At 39.3% G+C, this 20,494-nt stretch overlaps 1 protein-coding gene across 4 annotated transcripts in view; it reads left to right on the forward strand.

Annotated features, from left to right (window-relative positions):
• The window catches only part of ZMIZ1 (zinc finger MIZ-type containing 1), a 340,131-nt gene that overhangs the window by 32,357 nt on the left and 287,280 nt on the right, over nucleotides 1–20,494 (forward strand). For all 4 annotated transcript variants that reach the window (XM_033066444.2, XM_033066443.1, XM_033066447.2 and 1 more), the window contains exon 2: nucleotides 16,940–17,070. The gene's annotated coding sequence lies outside the window, so the exon portion shown is untranslated. The remainder of the gene's footprint in view (nucleotides 1–16,939; nucleotides 17,071–20,494) is intronic.

The raw sequence follows: 20,494 nt of genomic DNA on the forward strand, positions 1-20,494 counted from the left end.
TGTGTTAAATGAATAGGGCCAATTGGTGAATGTTGATGGTAACCTCTAAAAAGAGAGGGTAGAGTGTTTGGTATTCTAAAAACGAAGTATGTAGAAAGAGCTGGAGTATATTCAAGTCTATTTTTTCTGACTGTTAATTCAGCCAGTTTTGAGTTAAATTTTAAGTCTGTTTCAGCTCAAGTTCAGTCAAGCACATGTTAAGTTTGTCCTTACTCAGAAAAGTGCTTACATTGACCATATGCTTAAATATCATCTGCTGCTGAATTAAACTCTGAAAAACTCAGGTGTTCTGCTGGCTTGCTTTTATCGCAACCTCTGTGCCTCCTAACGGGAAGTGGGTGTAGGGATATCTTTAGTGCCATAAGAATTTTAGGAGTAGAGCAGGAATTTGTAAATATATCATACTGTCTCGTTTTGGGCTTGAGGGAAACCAATGAACTTGGTCTGTGGCTCTACATTCTTCATATAGTGACATAACTGCTGGTGAAAATATCAGAGCGTTGTACAACTTAATACTGAAGTTTTCAGAAGCCCTATAAAAATCTGTTCTTTCTTTTTAAATGTATCATTTGCTATAGTTTTTCTCAAATATTTACCCATCTGTATTTTTGAAAGATCTAAAAGTTTACATTGTAATTGGAAGTTCTTTCTGAATTTGTTGCAGTTTTTTAAAACACCCAGTGCATTTACACTGCAAGTTTTCCCCTGATCTGTGCAAGTTCTACCTGTTAATAATAACTTATTATTCATATTTTTAACTTGACACAATTTTACCTTGAAGCTTAAGAGAATAGAAAGGAAGCTAGAATATTAATTTTGTTAGCTTAGCCAAATATAAGAAAGCTAAGTGCAAACAGCTGCTGACTGTGACAAGGGGTACTTGGTGTATGTTGTATCGCTATTAAAGTTAGAAAATATGTTGATGAATATTTTGAGTAAGATTAATTTATATAACTTGTAACTTGGAAGAGGGCTTGAGATTTATGTCAAATAAATATTGATGGTTTGTAACTGAGTTTGTTGTGCAGAGAAATACCATCTGACTATTATTGTCAAACTTGTTTTAACCTTTAGAGAGAAGTTTTTTTGAGAGAAGCATACTGCAAAAGCTCTCTGGCAAAAAGTCAAGAATTGAAATCTGGTGGTCTACTTACAAATGGTACTTGTTGTGAAAAAGATGGACAGTGTGGGGTAGGGGGGTTTATTTGTTTGAGTTGGGTTTTTTGTTGTTTTTTTTAATTTAATATATGTAATTATTTAGCTGTTGTTCTACCCAGCAAAGCATTTCAGAATGAAATGAGTGGTTAATTCTTTAGCTGTTCCTTAATTTCAGGGTATACTATTGTAGCAAAACATTTTCCTGGATTCTTTATCCAGAGCCATCTGAAATCATACATAGTCAATCTGTTTGAATAAGCTACCTTTGTTTTGGGACTCACAACCTGCTCACTTCTGCTTAAGTGCTGTGCCATGAAATTCATAGAAGTTTCTGTGAGAGCTTAAAAGTATTTTGAAAAGTATTCTTTAATATTTTACAATGCTCACTTGAATTTAGGCCAGGGACAAAGGCCCACATTAAACAGAGTGCAGGGATCACACAGGTGGTAAACAAGGAAGTTTATTCTGAAGCACCCTTTTTTATCCTGCAAGATCTGCTGCTGCTGTATTCTGCCCTCCTTAGCCCCAACTCAGTTACAGGATTTGGAGGATCTGCTTTCAGGAAAATCTAAAATCAGTGGAAGTTCCCCGAATCATGGGTTATGTGCATCAGAATGCACTATTTACATCCAAGAGATGATTGCATTGTGTGGGAGCGTACAGAACCTGTAGCGCAGGATTCTGACGCTGTGTTGTGCCATTAACAGCGCACACGGAGCAGTGCGAGGGAAGCTGTGTGCGCTTCCTCTGCCACCGACTGCTGGGGCACTTGCAAGTTGTCATGATTTAGACTCTGCTTCTCTTCGGTACTTCTTTCAAAAGGTTGAAATCTCGTCAAGAAAAACGTAGTTGCTTGATGTATGGAACAGTATGGAAATCTGTGAATCAAGGCCTTTATAAAAGGAGCATATAACCTGCTTTCATTCGATGGTACCTCACCTTTTGCAGAAAGTGCTTTTAGATTTGACCATTAGATTAACATGTAAGAGTGTCTGTGTACTCGACTATGTCACCAGAGTTTCCTTATGTGGAAAAGAAAGCTCATTTGCATCACTAGGTACTAAACTGTTTTTAATAAAAACATTTGTGAGGAACAAAGCTTTTATCATTTGAATGCAAAATGCTTTAGACCAACAGTGAGGAGGTATTAGAATTGGGGAAGCATGGTAAAGGTTCCAAGTACTTATTTTCATTTTCAAAATTTTAAGTTCTGAAATTGGTGTTGCAGGTTGCTAGTCCCGTTACCTTTTGACTTTGCTCATTTTTTTTGGATATGTGACTATGGAGGAGCTGAGCTTTGTTTTTTTACCATTCTTGCAGTAAGATGCTGACATGTTACAAGCTTGGTTTTTCTTTGTCACATATGCGGATCTTAGATTAAAAAGAATAAACAAGTGCTCTGCATGTCAATTTTTAAAATGTTTTCTTTTCGTGGAAGGGAAGGACCTAGGAGTTGCAAGAAAGAATCCGTTTCCTTTATTCTAACTGACCTAATGTTTGCAGAACCTGGAACTCTTGATTGCTATAATTACATACAATAACAAAACTAAAGTCCTTTGGAAAAACCCAGGGCAATTTCCAGTGGTGTTTGTGGATGGATTAATTATTTTAATACATTTGGAGTAATGCCTCCTAGCTCTTTTTTTTTCCCCCGCCTTCAGCATTGCAGTAAACAGAAAAATTCCTTGCAAAGGACTTAATTGGTTGTAATTTGTTGGCTAGATAGAAACTGTCAGGAAATGGACAACACAGCTCTGTTGGATACAAGTTCTGTGTGGTTTTGATTTATTTAGGCGTTTTGGGCTTTCTCCCAGGGTGTTGCTGAAGTTTCAACTTCTGGAAATTTGATCAAGGACCATCTTGTGTCTGACTTCAAAATAATATTAGTACTAAAAAGGGTGGAGCAAGACCACTGCTCCTAGGGGAGTGCAAACAGTTTTAGCGATGTGATCCTTCAGAGAGCTCCTGTGTTTCCTCTCCACACAGCTGGAGTTGCCGGGAGGAGAGGTAGTGTATGAGGCCTCAAAACTGATGGACTAATGAACAGCTGTTAGCATTTGGGGGATGGGAGCTGGCATAAATTAAAAATGTTGTTGCCTTTCTATTACTAGATTATTACTTCTAGAAATTTCCATTGCAAGTTCCCTTTTTCTTGTTTCTCCATTCCAGAACAAGAACTTCACTTGCTGATAACTCATTTACTCGATATAGTGATTTTACAGGCTGACATTGGTGTTGTTGGAATGAGTGAAAAGACCTATTTTTTCCCCATTCTTTTTATTTTAACCATTGGAGTCAACATACTGGAATATGCATACTCTCAGGGTCACTGTATTCATAATGTGATGACACCTGTTACACCTTATTAAATCAATACATTTCTGTGCTTTTCACCACTGTTTGGGTTCTTTGCCCTATAGTCTTTGAACCTTGGATTTTGTGCTTGAAGGCCTTAGGAAATGGCCAAATACAAAGCTAAAACACAAAAAAATTACGCCTGTGTGATAATAAAAATGCACTGGTGGCAATAGGAGGAGGATGCCAGCTTGAAGCAGTGTGTTGTGTCAGCAATTTGAACACTCTCCTAAACAAGGTCATTTTAAGGTAAAAGTAACATGTTCTGCTAGAATGGGAGGCTGAGGACCTGTGGGAGATTAAAAAAACAAAAGAAAAAAGTTAAAGCTTAGGTATCAGCAAAATTTGTCTTGTGTGTGTTAACATAGAGACAAAACTTTTGACTTCATTAACTGTAGAATTAGTGTATCACCATAAAGCAGATTGGCAATGTCATGTCAGTTTTTGGAAGAAAAAGTTGCCTGAGTTTAGTAGTCTCCAGTTTAACCTCCTATCCATTTTAGTTATCTGCAAGTGTACTTGTTTGAACCCCCTAAGCAAAACTATATCCACATTTGCCAGAATGTTCTTGTGCCATTCAGGCAAGTCCGTACAACTCCCTGCGACTCTGCTTTTTTGGCAGAGTTTTGGTTGTAGTTCAGGTAATTGCACAGTAAACTCAAAAAGAAACTTGAATGTGTGAACCCATTTGTACCTTCAAAAGAAAAAGAAAAGCTGGTGTAACCCAAATTTGGCACAGCTCCAGTTATTACCTGCTGCTCATCAGCTCTAACCTGTGTGTAGCAGCTCCTTTCCTATCTTATGAGGTTAAACTTGTATCAGCAGGGGAATGTGTTGCCATTTGAGATCAGAAGGCTTCCAGAGACTTCTTTGGCAGAGCTGCTGGTGTGAAATGGCTCGTGGTCTGTGTCTAGAGAGCAGCCAGTTTAAATGTGGGTACAGGGACTGCAGCTGCGTTGTTTGCATTCTTTTTCCATCATTGCTGATCTAGAAGTTATTTTATTTGGTGATTTGGGAAGATAAAAGCTGATGGGAGAATGGGCTCTGTTTAGACAAGGGTCATGAAAATGCTGAGGACATGCATGGATGGCTTGACAAAAGGGCCAAAGTGTAGACAAGTTGCTGTTGTGAGACAGCAGCAGTTGCCCTTGTGGAAGCTAACACAGCCTTCCCAGCACCTGTGAGTAGAGAATAAAGCTAAAAAGCTGCAGAGTGGGGCTGCCTTCCGAGAAATGATTGGCAGGGCTGGAAGATAACTCATTACAGAATCAGCAGAAGACTGGGAAACATTCATTTATGCCAATTCAAATTGCTCTGGTCTCTAGAGACTTGGCAGTGTGATTCACTACTATGAAATATTCAGATTTTAATCATCACTGCAAAAACTAACTTGGTCATTTCTAAAATGTTGAGCTTTTATTCTACATAAACAAGTGTGAATTTATATAGCAAATGCATGTAAATAGGTACAAAGTATAGCTATATATTACACTTCTAAAATCATGAATATCTCAAATGTGTTCACATTTGTATTTACTTGTTTGCAATCTTAAAAGGGCTGTGGAAGAAATGTCTGTCGGGAGCAATTTGTGTATGTTTTGGTGTATGAAGAGTAGGGCACAGAACTGAGCATTGAGTGCTGGCAGATTAGCAGTGGCTCAGCACAGAGCATCTGGTCATATGTTTTTCTCAGTAACTTAAACACATATCTGAATTGTTCTTGAAGCTTTACTTAAAATACAAAAATCCAGGTTTTGCGGGTGTGTCAAACTCTGTTGAGTCTGAAGGTGAATTTCTGGGAAAGCTGGTATTTTTGTTTCAGATTTGCCCAGCTGTTCCTCATTGCCAGACTTACTGCTTCAAAACAGTCTACAGCTACAAGTCACTCCTTTTCTTCAGCTGTTTTCTAGGAATCCCAAACCCCTAGTACTTTTTCTTCTGATTCTGGCTACTCTTACAGCTTGAAGTCATTATGCTTCCTGTTGTCCAAGCAGGCTGTCTCTGATAAACACAGACAAGCCATTCTGTTCTACCAGATCACTGCATTGTCCAGTTTCTGCCCTATCGTCCAAGTGTGTGGCACTCCTGGAAACAATGTGTTCCCAATTCTCCCCCTCCGCCTAGTCCACATGGCCTGCCTGCCAATTCATTCTCTTTGAATGCAGGTTCGGTCATTTTCATACAGCCGTGCCAAGGATTACTGAGTAATTGCAGTGGGATTTGGAGTGACCGTATAATGGAGAGGAAAACAGATTTGTGTACTTTCTGCTTTTTAAAGACAGATGAGCAAGGGCTCACAGGTTTGTTAAAACACAACTCGAATACTGGGCCTTAACAGCTGCCAAAGATTTGCTTGATGATCTGAAGGCTTCTGTTTTAATATGCTATCAAAGGAAATAGAAGTGCATGAAATGTGGGCTTTAACTGAACAGAAGGGGCATTTGAAAACCTAGCCTAAATCCCTTTTGTGAGGGTTTTTTGTTTGGGTGGTTTTTATTTGTTTGTTTTGTTTTCCTAAGGACCCAAAGGTGCTGGGATTTTTGGTAAGTTCTTATTAAAGTTTTGACACTCAGCTTTCCCCATACATACTGTCACTATGTAATTCATATCTCTTAATAAATCCTCCTGAAATATATGAATAATAGGAAAAAGCAAAATTCCTGATGTTATTAATGCAGAAATTGTGTGTGTGAAGATGACCTGTGTTTTGCTCAAAAATGTATTGTTCTTATTCCCTAGTCCCCTGTGCTCATTTTAAAGTTTCCTTCACAGCTGAAGTGCAAAGGAATAAATAGACACTATTAGACCCAAGTTGTATGTATGTATTTTTCTTCTCAGAATTTTGTTGAAAAGGTGAACTTTTGTGTTTTAGCATTTGGAAAGAAGCATGGGATATATTTTGAACCCCAGGCAAAATTTATTTTTCAAAATTGCAGTGGCTGAGGAGGTGTCTGTGTTGGACCATAGTTCTCAGAGCCCTGCTTGCTGCAGCAGGAAGGATTCAGATTCTGTCTGATTTTTCTTACAAGGCTTTAGCTTGCTGATTAGTATTGATTGCTGAAGGAATTGGCCACTTGACTAGATGCTGAATCAAATAATCCCCTCAGTTCTTGCTTTGCAAATCCATTGTCGTGGAACAAGTTGCTGAGAAGCTTTGCATGCGTGCCACAGTGTGATAGGAAATTCTCTCACACCGGTAAACAAAGTCCAACTGGTAAAAATTGTATCTTTTCTCTACTTCTTAGTGTCTTATTGACAAGTGATATTTGGGCATAAATTTTAGAGTAAAAGAGAATAACAAGAAAAGGCCGCACGTAGCTTTTCAATACATCTAAGTGATCCACAGTGAGATTGAGCCCTCTAAATCATGTAGGGTAGTGTTGAAAAATTTCCCCATCTCTTTCTATCTAAACATTCCCTACTGACTCAGTTCTTGACACAGAGCATAAACAGAGGACCTTTAGCTAATGAGGCTTTTAAATGTTGTGTTCTAAATTGGTTTCCAAGATGTTGGTGACAAACCCATGAACTGTTCCTGTCCCAGCGCTCAAGACTTTTGTGGTAGTGCAGGATGCTGCACGACATGTACACAGGGATGCTGGCTGGGGAAGCAGGGAGCAGGAGGTACCACTGAAAATAACCAGGGATTTTGTGTTCAAGTTTCAGGGAAGTGCAGTGGTTCTGGTCTGTGTTACTTGAAATACTTATAGAATATAAACTACGGCTGATATTTGCAAGGCATTGCTGCTGACATGTGAAAGTAAGGATGAACCAAAGGGGAGATGCAGGATCAGCCATGTTCACCTTGTTTTTGCTAACTGCCTTGTACAAGCCTGGGAAAGTCAAGTGATTCCTGCCGTGGTGCTGTTTGCAGACTTGGGGCCTCTGACTGAAACATGGTTGGTTACCTGTTGGTCATTTTGGCATCTGACTGCTCTGTCAGTTACCTCTTTCCTCAGTCCTGAATGTCCTGTCTTGACTACTGCATTTTTGTTGTTCACAGAAGAAGTCCAGCTGAAGCCTTCTTATAGGAGTTCTAGTTCTGCATTTCACATTAGCTATAACTGCAATTTTTATGAAAATATTTGCTTCTATTGATAATTCCAGATAACCAGTTAGTAAATACTTCTTGCTCAACTTCTATTTGAAAGTATTTCAGGTTATTTGATGAGAGAAGGAAATAATTCACATGGGAAAAGCTTTGATCTTGGAGCATGAGGAATATTTAGTATTAAGTCATAAATTGTATCATACTGTATCAGGCATCCATATACTGCAGCTATACTTTTGTTTTAGGAGCATCAGAATTGTCAGTAATAAAGAGTTTCATTCAGGAGATTATCCTTGTAAAGAGTCCTTTGGAGACAGTTGTTTTGCTCCTCTGCTTTGGTTGCTGATTAAATTCCTGAGGCCGAATTTCTTGTAATGAGAAATTAACTCTTGGATGAATTTCCAGAGGAAAAGTATTGACTAAGGGCTATATGTGACTATCTGAGCTTCAGGACAAGGAAATGTGCCAGAAGTAGAAAATACAGCCTGCTATATATGCACACCCAGATCATGGTTCACTGATTTTATTTTTTTTTTCCTCCTCTGGGAGACTAATGCTCAATCTCATCCATTGACCACTGGTAGCAGAAGTCTGTGACAAAGGAAAGAAACATCAGAACTTGTGAACAGAGTAAGAGATGCAAAGGAAATATCAGAAGTAGTTTAAAGGTTGGTTATTGTTGCAAAATAATAGGAAGTATTAATGGAATAAATACCTGAAAAAACATGTGTAGTGTACATAATAATAATTATGTCCTTAACACTGTCTTTGAATAGGAGACATGAAAAAGTTTCAACTAACAGAGGAATGTCTTCCATATTTACGGTCTCTGAACTTTTGGGTTCATTATTTGAACCCTTGGGGTCATTAGCAAATCTTTGGAAATTATTGAAATTACTTTCCAAGCAAGGTGGCAAGTTTGTACCCACCACTAATGCTCTGTACCTTGCGCATGCCCACTGTGTGCTGGTTCCAGGAGGAGTAGACCACCAAGCTGCTGAAGCAGAACTGGTTGTCTTCTGATGATTTTGCAAGCCTAGAGCTAATGCATTTGGTTTAAAGAGCTCTCCTGTCCTGAATATGCAATGCCTTGAAACCATGGTGTTACTGCACAGGTCTTTACTAGCAGCGATGTGGTTGCCAAATGATCTCTGCATATTGATAGTGAATTTTCTCTGTTACGCGTGTAACTTTCCCTGGGGTGCTGTGAAACTAGATCACCAAAATGATTTATGAAATGGAAACCTGTTTGAAGGCTCATATTAGTGGTAGTTTGACAGTTGTTTGGCTTTGTTATTTTAAATGACTTTTATAATGGAATCAGTTTATTAAAACAAAGAAGGACAGGAGTGAGTATGCACAGACGACTGCTGTACCAAACCCAACTGTCCAATACAGAAAGGCCCTGTCTCTGAAACTGCCGGAACTCAAATAGTTAAGCCTTGAGTGTGGATCTGTGATGGTTCAGTTAAACATGCAGTTCTGTACTAAAGATGCATCTCTCGTCTGATAAGGTATTCCTTACAAATAGTAAGGAGATTTTGAAAGGCTTTAACTGTCAATTCAGAGTTGCTTTTCATTAGACTTAGCTGCAGTTCTATTTGGGGATTTGAGTTTATTTTGTAGCCTTTGCTTATGTTGTCATATACCAGCCTTACGTTGGTTAGGAAGGGGAAATGCAAGGGAATTGTGTGTTTCCACCACATCTCTTAGCTAGAAATCCTGATTGTGGCTTCAAAATAAAAATTCCAGATACTTCGTTGGAAGGCTAATGTGCTTTACCGGCCAGACAAAACTTAATAGCACTTGTAGCTGCTTGAAATGAACATTCTCAGTAGGGTGTAGGGAGGAGATAGGAACTTAAGTGGTCTTAAAAGAAAGGTTTGGCAAGAAGGATGCGTTACAAGCAGTGAGTACTTTTGCACGCACACAACCACCCACCTAGACCAGATCCCTTTCCTTGTCTCAGAGGTCCTGGCAGTGGTGAGGGGCCATCAGCCCTGGCACAGCTCATCCTGTGCTTCCTTCAGCTGCAGCAGCAGCTTCATGCAGGCAGCTGTGGAGCTGGCCCAAGCACCTCCTGTCAATGATTTCCATTTTCCTTATCTTGGCAGGTAACATGGTGGTACACTGCTTATGGCCTGAAGGATAAGTGGGCATCTCTCTGAGCTTGATACTGGTTCCTGGACCAGTGTGAGAGCTGCTAGTGGTTGTGGGCTGCATTAATAATACTAATGGGCTATTACTCTTACAGTTCTGTATATAGATAAGGATTAATATTATATTGAAATTTATTGTGAATTACTTAGTTTGTTGATATATGATGAAATCAATTCAGTGGTGTAATAGTTTTCATAGTATTACTTTAAATCCTGTACTGCCTTCCCTGCGACTCAGTGTAATGAGATGTGTGTCTTAATTGGCTTTTTTTTTAAACATGATGTAGATTTGCACTAATGATGGTTGGAAATAAATATTTTTGTATTTTATAACATAGTTGCCTGTAAACAGCCAGGCTAGAAAATGTTTTCCAGTGACTGCAGCTTTTCCTGGCTGCTTTTGTATCAACATTTGGCATTATCTAGTTGCTCGACTCAGTGCATTCTTGAATCGTTTTCAGGAAAAAATACTAACCTCTGTCGTCTTAGATTTTGGTTACAGACAATGATTCTTTTTGTACTTTTTCCTAATCTCTACCATCCATTTTTTTCTGTGTGGACAGAAACAGTTTTTGAAGGCATTGAAGCCATCATTGGGAGTGGAACATTTGGATTATGACAAGTTTTTCCTGCTAGTAGTTACTAAGTGGGCTCTGGGTGTGGGCATGCATTTCTCAAGCCGTCCTCAACATTGTGTTTAGCTTTTGGTTGTGTCTGCACTTTGCTTCAGAGCTATTATTACAGCTCATTTAAACAGACACAAGGTAGTTTAAAACAAATTAATTTGGGTTCCAGTAGCAGACCTGCTGCAGGGCTAAGGTTTCACTGTCTGAATATCTAGCCAGAGCTGGGGTTTGTGTGTTTTGCATTGATATTTTTATGGTTGTGGCTCACCTACAGTTGCTGCTGTAGAGGTACGTCAGGTCAGTCCTTGCATGCTGCAGTCATACCTGACTTGTTGCTGTGGATTGTGTTCTTCCTTTGTTGCATTTTAAAGTAGTGAATTTCAATAAATTGCCTGGGATGAAAGGTAAGAGAGCAGCTCTTGTAAGACAGGTTTTCAGTCCATGCATAAAATGGGCAAAAAATGGGATGTTGATGAAAATCTCTTTGCTGATACCTGGCCTATTGCAGCCAGGCAAGGTGCCACCAACTGGCATCTGTCTCCAGATTCCCTGTATTGACGTGAGTCATTCAGACCTGCTGAAAGCATTAGGTCTAGTTATAACTTGCCCCAGTAAAGGTTCACAATAGCTTCAAGAGACTATCCCAGTCTCTGTCATTTTTCTGAGCTCAGGCTGTCAGTGTGACAAGTTGGGGTTTTCTGTATGTTATCAGTTTTACTGACTCTGAGCTGGTGAGGAGCTTGGGGTGGATGCTTTACTATTCACCTCAATGCTCCTTGTTTTCCCCATATACCATTGAATTAACATGTATTTCGAATAGGGGTCAAATTTGTAAACACTGTCGAGCTGACCATAACTGCTGCCCGGTGTTGGAGGTGATTGATGACATTGTTACTGGCCCTTACAGGAGAAGTGGATAGGCTTTGGTGCCTCAAATTGCTGCTCTCTCCTATTGCTACCTGTTTACTGCAAAATACAGAAGCCTCCTTTCAACCATTCTGCTTCATGTTTTAGCCTCTCTCCTGCTGCCAAGAATATTTTTACTCTGCATCAAGAGAAAATGAATTCATGCCTTCAGGATTTTACTCTTTGCTCTGTGCTATATGATAGCAACCCAGTGAGATGTGCAAGTGGAAACTGCATTAATGATTGATAAAAGCTGAGAGCTGTTTAAATTTTTTTCCCTGTTTAATGACTATCAATAATTTAATGCATTTACTGTATGTTTTTAAGAAGTGACACCCATATTACAGGCTTGGGTTTAATAGGCTAAATGATTCAAGCTTCAAAAATACCTATTTCCAACATGAAGTGTGTCTTTTAAAATTAAGAATAAGATAGAAAAATATGAAATCAGGCTTGCAAGACAGTGGTAGTTGTTCCAAAAAAAAAAAAAAAAAAAGCTTCTAAAAGCTTCTGCATGGCCCCTTCCCAGCCCCCTCATCCTTGGGGCTGTTTGTAAGTCAGCACTATCCCCCTGACAGCAGCACACAGGCTAGCAGGGAGCAGCAGTGGTTACTGCCCCAGCAGGATGCTGCTTTCCAGATGTGGCCATGCACCTGACTCTCCTGTCCCTTGTGCCCTAAGTCCTAGGCCCCACTCCACCTGTTATTTTAGCTGGTCTATCAGCATTCTGTCACCTAATCACTGGGGGAAAGTTGAGGCAAGGCTTTTAGACAAAGATGCTGCTTCCTTCTAGATCTGGCTTGAAAGGGAGAAATATATGTTTGACAAAATTATTTCCACCCTGTTTCTTTGGAAGGGACCAAATGTTTCAAGTGCTTTGGTGCACTGAGTATAGCCCTCAAGGCTTTGCATGTAAAATATGGTGTATAAATCTTACTTGTGCTTGGTATGTGCCTTTTTAGGTGAATAAGAGAAAATTAAATATTTTTTTAATTCTGTGTGGGGTCATTGCAGTTAGACTGGTAGGTGAATGTCGTACAGAGGTTGGTATGCCTTAATAGGCATGTTACCTAAATGCATCCATGTGAATAGTGCTTCAGAAAGCTCAGATTTTTCACATGGACAAATGTCATTTTGGGAAGAGCTTTTTTTCAGGATTAGGTGGGAAAATACATATAGCTGTAACATTAAAGCCATAGGAAACAATTATGTGAACACCTCTATATAAAGATACAGAAATAAAATACATTTGGCATTTGAATTAAAGGTTGTTCAAATTAATAAAATTATGCTGCTTGTTTAGGAAATACATTTAATGTAAGTAAAATCTAGTCTATTATTTAGACGTCTGTTGGTGGTGGATCCCACGAGTTCACTAAGGCAAATGAAAGGAAAATTTATTTAGGAGATCTGTGTTTTTGTTGACTCTTACCATGTTTTTGTGCTTTGCCTGTGCTTCTGCTATAATGTTTTGGTTACTTTTTCTTGGCTTTTTGTAAAAGATACTTGAGAAGAGCTTTGAGAAGAGCTTCCTGTCTTTGTGCAGATACAGTTCTGGGAAAATAGTACTTATTTATGTTTGAAGAAGCTTTTTTTTTCACAAATGTCTCCAGTACAGGTGTTTGTGGTGGAAGGCTTACCCTGTTGTATGTATGAGACACCTGCACACACACATATGCGTTGAAAATAGGGATATGCTTTTAATTCATAGCAAAATAAATGAGAGTTTGCTGATTTCTATATTGGTCTCTTTATGTTGCTGTAGATAAATGCTATATTGTTTTCATGAAATGTTACATAAAATGAAATGTGCAAGTTCTATTTTATACTGATTTTGTGCCAGCTGTAGATACTAGAAAGTAGTTTGGAGAAAGACTCTGATTCGAAGCAGGAGGGATTCCTGGCTTTAAAACCCAAGGCTGAGAGTTTTTGTTCCGTTTCATTGTGCTATTTAAGTGTAGGTATTTTAGTGGGTTTTTTTTCTTAGCTTGCTTGTTTGGTTTTTGCAATAAGAAATGGAGATTGCTACTTCCCTCAATACATGTTAAGGAAATGGTTGTTTTATTACCTCTCCTAGATCAAAAGGTTGAAAATCAACAGGAAAAAAAAAGGAAAGAACATTTTACTGTGATGTAAACTTGACCTATATCTATTAGTACATTCTGCATGTACATATAATTCGCCTCAAGAAAAGTAGCTGCTAGTTAAATGTAGATTGAAGAACTTTGAAAACACTTTGGTTTTCTTCATAAATTTTAAGAGGTGTTAATGATGATGATGCCCACCTTGGTTTAAAACCCTGAGTTGCCTCATGTTATGGACAGGGTTTGGGGAGGGTTCTGTTGCATACAGCAGTGCTCTGATCTAATTCCTCAGGGTAATGAAATTAATAGCCATCATAGAGTTAGAAAATGCAACAAACCAAAAAATCACCCAGGTTGGTTGTGTACAATGGGGGCTTCTGTTGACACAGGAGTTCCTCTAAGAGCTGATGGGGGCTCCACGCGGGGGTCAGACGTGATAAGGTCAGCGAGCTCTTTGGCAGTCATGCAGTGCATGAAGTGAGGGGCATTGCTTTCCCAAAGTTTTATTTTCTGAATGTAAAAAATCCCTGAATCACTTAAGATCTAGAACCTGCAAATGTCCTGCAGGAGTTTTGCATTTTTCTATAGGAAGTGGGCTACATTTGGGTAATGCCTGGAAAAAACACTACCGTTGTTGTGCAGCAACAAAGGAAGAATAAATCTGGCATCATCATTCAGAAAAGATTAGTCAAAATCACATTCCATTATCACTGCTCCATGTTAAAATCTCCAGCTCAGGTACTGTCCAGAATGGGCACACATTGTGTGAGATTTAATGAGAACCCAGACCTGGCTGGAATACTTGAGGATTATTTTTATTAAGCTTGATGTAGGAAAGCAACTCTGCTAAATTCATTGCAAGAATTGACTCACACACCATCTTGAGGGTGTTTGACTCAACATATGCCCAGTCATTTATCTAATGTTGGTGTCAGCGATTTGTTGGGTTTTGATACAGTGTTTCCCAGTTTTCTGTTTGTTTCCTTCCTGTAGTGCCTGTATACCCAAAACATTTTGACATTTTTTTCATACGAATTATCTCTGGCCCTGCCAGAAATTTAGTTAAGTCTTTTGGTTTTGTAAATTATTTTGTGCTGCTTCTCCACTTAGAATTTGACTTTTGAGTAATGTGTTGTCTCACTTTATTTTTCCTTCATGCCTGAGGATTTGAGAACAGACCAATCTCACCTTCTTTGGAGCAAGTGATGTTGAGTCAAACCTGTCTCTAAATGGTACTTGAGACAGATTTCTGTCTCCCTGAGAATGTTGTTAAAAAACTTCAGTTTTTTGCACTCAGACTTCTTTTTTGCCACCTCTTGATTTTATGTTTGATTTCGAAATATGCTTTCTTGAAATCTTCCATGTCTGCTCTAAATGATTTCTCCTACTAGTAATAGGATAGAAGTGCAAAAATTTTAAGCACTTTAAATATAACCAGTATTTCAGTTCTTAACAGACTTTACTAGAGATCTGTGGGGAGGGGGGTGTCTTAGCAGGAGAAAAATGCTGTCAAACACATTATTTTGATTTGATAATGAAAAAGCAAAGCAAATGATTCATTTGATTTAGGGATACGAAACTAGTGTATGTTTGAGGGGGTGATACAGTTTCTTTTTTTCTTGCATTTTGCAACCTGATCTGTGCTGAGCTGCTCAGTAAGTATTGATTTGCACATAGCCTCGGGATGTACACGTGTCAGGAGCAATTCACTAAGGGTCATTTCTTCTCTCGTCCCCACAGTGAGGGCTGCAGCACTGTTTTCCTTTAAAAAAAAAAACAAAACCAAAAAAATCCAAAAAACAACAACAACAAAAACCCACAAAAAAAAAAAGACAGATTTGAGTTACAGATTTGAGTTCTCCAGGTTTCAGCTTAAGTTGCTTTGCATCAATTAGTACAAGATGGTGAAAGCCAACAGAAAGCAGAAATGCAACTGATGAGGGGTTTAAGACATTGAGAAAGTGAAATTAAACACTGTGGGATGGTTTGCCTTCAGGCAGGAGGTTGAGGAGGCAAGGTTTTGAGTAGTTACATTTTTGTGTCAGGATCCATTCTTTCGCATTGTCAGATTATTGCTGCGCCTATTTATGGGTGCACATAACAAGGCAGAAGAGGTTTCAAATCACTGAGCTTGTTCTTTCTCTCCTTAGTGCACATTTTCTGTGTGTTGTCTTCTGTGATCTTTATTTAGTTTTTCATTGTTTATTTACACTGCCACTGTTACTTCATGAATTCTTTAAATCATTGCCTATCTAGAGGGAAATCTGGACAGAATTACTCTTGCAGCTTTAAGTCTTGCTGACAGGAGGAGAGAAAAAGAGAGCTTTTGTCCCCTAGAGAAATGCAGGAACTGTGGCCATTTAGAATTGGACAGACATGGTGGCTTTGAGGGAGATGCTGTGATAGAAGTGCTGCCTTTTATGTTGTTTCCTATCTATTGGGCCCCTTATTTAAAATCTCTTCCAGGAGACTAGGATCTGTGTGCTGTTAGCAGATGGGTTAATTGTTGTTTTGAGAGATGGCAGAAATGTGTGTGGAAATGTAAGGTAGCATAGACTTTTTTCCTTATTTTGAGAACTTGTGTTCAGATTTTCCGTGGGACAGAAAAGGGTAGAGTTTTTCTGTATGAATATAAGCCAACAAAGTGTGATGGAGAACAGACTGGACGTGTTTCCCTTTGTTCATTCCCCGTGGAAAACCTTGATTGCCATTTCCTCAAAGATGTTAATGTCTTGCATGCACACTTTAAAATAATTTTCCACTTGATTTTCCTGCCTTTCATCAGAGGCAGGTACTGGAGGTAGGGAGGGGCCCATTAAATCTCTGTGTCTGTAAGTTTCTTTAAAGTCATGTTAGGAGTAGGGCAGAGAGAGCGAGATGGTCTGAGGTGAGGAATTGTGGTTTTATGGGAGTGAAGCTCGATTTCTAAGTGGTACCTCTAGTCAAAAGGTTCTTTAGCTATTTAGATCCCTTTTCCTTCATTCTGTTTTGAAAAACTCCACACAAATATTTATTCTTGCTGAACTGAAAGATGTTATGTAGATGGACTAGATTGTCTTAAGAAAAAGAGAAGTTGTCTTAAAAAGAATCAGAATTTATGATTAGTTGCAAATACCTCATAATTGTAGGTATGATCCTCTCAGAGAAGAGTACATAAGCACTTGAATGTTGGCATATACCTGTATGTTCAGTATTCATGTTGGAATTTGCCTTTTGCCAACTATTTTGATAGTAAATGTGGCTCATTTGAATTTTTGCAGAAGTGGGTGTGAGCTTGGCTGAAGCATGTTTACTTAATAGAATAAGTGCTCAAGAATATTTTTGAATCAGACTTTAACCCATTCTAGTATGGGACTTTATCCCATTCTGACAAGAATCTCTTTTGTTTTTCTCAGTAGTGGTTGACTTGACCTTCATATTGCCTATTTTGATAAGGTGACAATGGAGAAAATACAGGAAACGTTACATTGGTGTTTTGGAACTGCAGAAGTAGTGGCATAGTAGCTCTACCAAGCAAGAGTTGTAATCACTAGCCTCTTCAAAAATCATGAAAGCTAATGCTTATTTCCTTTTTTTCTCTTTTTTTTCTCCTCCCCTCAGGAAATACTGTTGTGCTGAGGAAGAACAGCTCCCTCCTCCCCCCTTTTTTTTTTTTCCTCCTCTCCTTTCTTCTTCTTGCCTGATTTAGAAGCTCCAGGAATGTGCTAATTGGCGGCGGCCTCTTCAGAAAGGTAAGGGGTAATTGTTATCTGCTTTTCAAGGTGTCTTGCCTGCTCTGCTCCTTCTGGAAGGGCAGGTGATGGCAGAAGAAGTTTGTCTACATGGAGTTTAGCCAAGCTTCTGGTTCGTGTGGGTTGCCCTTTTAATACTGGAATGCAAAGAGAAGCTTTGTGCACTTCTTGCTCAACTGTGAAGTGTAGGATACTGTCCCTTGAGAAAAATCTAAAAGATGAGATATATTTTAAATACTTGCTGAGGAAAAAAAGTAAAACTGTTGCATTGCAGACTTTGCCTGAACATCAGTTTACATGGAAAGACAGAGTTAGGTCTATAGAAGACAAGTTGAAGAATCATGTCTCAAAGTACATCTGATCAGGCAAATATAGATTGGTTTGGTTGTTGTTTGGTTACTTTTTAAACCTGATGTCTTCTCTGGGATCTGTCATGGTTTTGTGGCTGGTTCTATCCCTGACAGATAAGGCAGAAGCTATCTGGAAGCCTGATAGGAAAATCCATGTTCATCTTTTTTCTGCAAGACATTCAGTGTATGTGTCAGGGATATATAAAGTCCAAAAAATTAGTGCTGATTCATAGGGCATGAGGAGCTGCATGAGTAGACTAAAGTTGGTTGCTAGACAAATTGCATATGTATTTTAATATTAAAGATTTGTATTTGCTTAGGAGCTGCAGTGCTTTGATATGTCATTTCCTCTTCCATCTTTGTGATAGATGTTAATGCTCTTTGTAGTGGAGGCAGTGTCTTCTGTCTAGACCTCAGCCATTCTGGTTCAGAATTGAGAAGGGCTTTATGCTAACTTGCTAGGTTCTGAATTGGAGAGGCCAGTGCATGATACAAGTTTTCCTGCTGGATTGCTTGGTGGTGCTAACATTTGTGATGGGTTTTGAAAGTTAGTGAGATGCAATAATGGCTTAAAGTGCCCCAGCAAGATTTGTCAGAGTTCATTTGTCGGACCCCTCACACTGACTAGGTACACTAACATATCAAGGATAAGCTCCAGACAGGTAACGTGCCTTGGGATGTTCTTTTTCTCATTCCCTATCTCACTCTTGCCACTGCAGAGGCAAGCTAAGTCTTTATTGAACAGCCACTACCAGCTGTCTGACTACTTTCTGCAATAAAGCTAATGATCTAATGGGCAAATGTTTCTTGGGGACCTTCAGCTGAAGCTGAGACAAGGAGAAGCATACAGACCAGCTAAAGGGTTCTCAAGGAGTTTGCAATTTCCCCAGGGCTCCTTCTATGTAATTACCTGTCTCTCTCTTTGTCTCCTATCTTTTAATGCAGGAGGAGTGTCAGACTCAAGGCCGCTAATCTTCATTACTACGGAACGGCTGGTTACACTCCTCTTCATGCACTTCAAAAATGGCAATCGCTGGTCCCCAGCTGGTTCCCTGAATCTAACTTAAAAATGGATGATAGCTTTCCTTCTTAGTGCCAGACTAAAGAATGCAGCATCCTGTGCTGTTGCAGGCAGGCATTGCCTCTGCCACTCATGCTGTGGCATGCTGAGAGGAGCCTGCAGGAGCTGCCTTGTGCTTCTGAACCTGTTTTCTCCCAAACAAGCAAAGGCTCTAAAATTCCTTTGAAACACAAAATTTTGGGGCACACTGAGATGTGGGAGGCTTGGCTGAGCTGCACATGTGAGGAACAGATTCTATAAGATTGGTAGCTCCAGCTGAGTTTTTGTACTGTTTCTGAATGCCTTCAAACTCCCTGGGTTGGGGTCTGAGGGAAGCACAAGCTTTAGAGCTGTTTTGCAGGATTGTGGGCATCGCTTCTTGTTATTGTCTCCCTCCCAGCATATGTCATATGCAGTGATGTGCAGTGGAGCCAAGTGCCACTGCACAGTTCAATAGGATCAGCTGAGAGGCTGTGCACAGGCTGCTGCTATTTCTCTCTGGCTGGATACATCTGTTTGTCCCTCATGCACAGCACTGGAAATTTGGAGGGGATTCCCTGCCTGCTGTTCCCCTCCTCCTTTTCCTGCACATGCTTCCTGAGTTGCAACATGTGAGACAGATCATTCCTCTGAAGCCATGGCTTGGGAACGGCTCCAGAACAAAGGCCTTGTCTCTGTGTGCTCCTTTTCATCCTAGTGAGGAGAGGGAAACTGTCCCATGTTGGACAGGGTCCCTTTCCAGCTGCTGCAGGTTTGCACACCCAGGAAGTGTATGGTGCTAAACCTCTTTATGGTACCTTTAACTGTCTGCACATGTACGGTATTTAAGCAGCAGAGTCTGTATTATCAAATGCAATCATGCATACTGTAGTCTTCAGGGTGAAAAGCTCTGGAGGGAGAGGCTGGATGTGACAGTGAAATTTGAGAACCAAAGCAAGAGGAAATTCTTGCCCCATGTGTTGGACAAGAGCAGGTTCAGTAGAAGTGGAGGATAAGGAACATGTACTTAGTTTGGAAGTGTTGAAGGGGGAGGTCAGAAAAGAGAGTCAAGGCAGAGACAAGGCAACTAAAGATCAGGCTGTCCAGTGGGTCACAGTTTGCTGTGTTTTGTTTTTTGCCTTTAATGCTGTACTTTTCTCTCTGCCTGTTCCTCTTAACTAAATTTTTTTTGTTTGTTTGTTAAAGGAGGAACCTTACCTCCATTCAGATTTTTTCAGAAGTTATGTTTTGTATCAGTGCATCTAGAATGACAATTTTGCACTGATTTTTTGAAAGAACTTTTATTTCCCTCATCATTTCCCCATTTTCCTTTTTAATTTGTATCAACCGGAGCCATATCCAAGGGAAAGGTGATACTGCTGCTAGCTAACATTTCAGGTGGGCGACACTGTATGTTAAACACTATGTCTGTAATAACTTAGCTGTCAGTCAGAAGTTTGCCTTAATTGTTCATATTTTTCTTTTCATATATAAATCATGTTCACAGCTCTTGAGCAATTGTAGAGCATTTCAACAAGATATTTGTTTCAGGTCTTGGATTTTTTTTCTCCCTCAAATCCTTTGAGATCTTTGGGGTTAGAATTTCTCATTCAATAACTGTATTCAGTAAAATGATGTGCTTGTCAAAGCTGTATTGCACCTTAGGAGACGATGACAGGTTCTTCCAGAGTTCTCAATTTGCAAAGCCTTAACCATCTCCCTCTTCAAATCAGGACTTTGCCACTGCTTAAGGTCTTTAAGTACTTCATTAACTTAACAATAAGCCTGCCCTCCCTTGCTTTTTAGTAAAACCTTTGATTTTTTTCAGAGTTTCATTTCATGAATGTTACAGGTATTAATTCTTTATTCTGATATGGAGACCACTTAATCTCATAAACTTGATTGGAGAAGGAAAAATAATTTCCACCCCAACAGTGCATTTTTCAGGTAATTTTTATGTTTAGAATATGTTTACCATGTAGATTTTAGGAAGCTAAACACATGTTTTGTACCTCCAGAAAAATAATTTAAACAT

This window comes from Catharus ustulatus, chromosome 8 (assembly GCF_009819885.2).
Source record: "Catharus ustulatus isolate bCatUst1 chromosome 8, bCatUst1.pri.v2, whole genome shotgun sequence".
Lineage (NCBI taxonomy): Eukaryota > Metazoa > Chordata > Aves > Passeriformes > Turdidae > Catharus > Catharus ustulatus.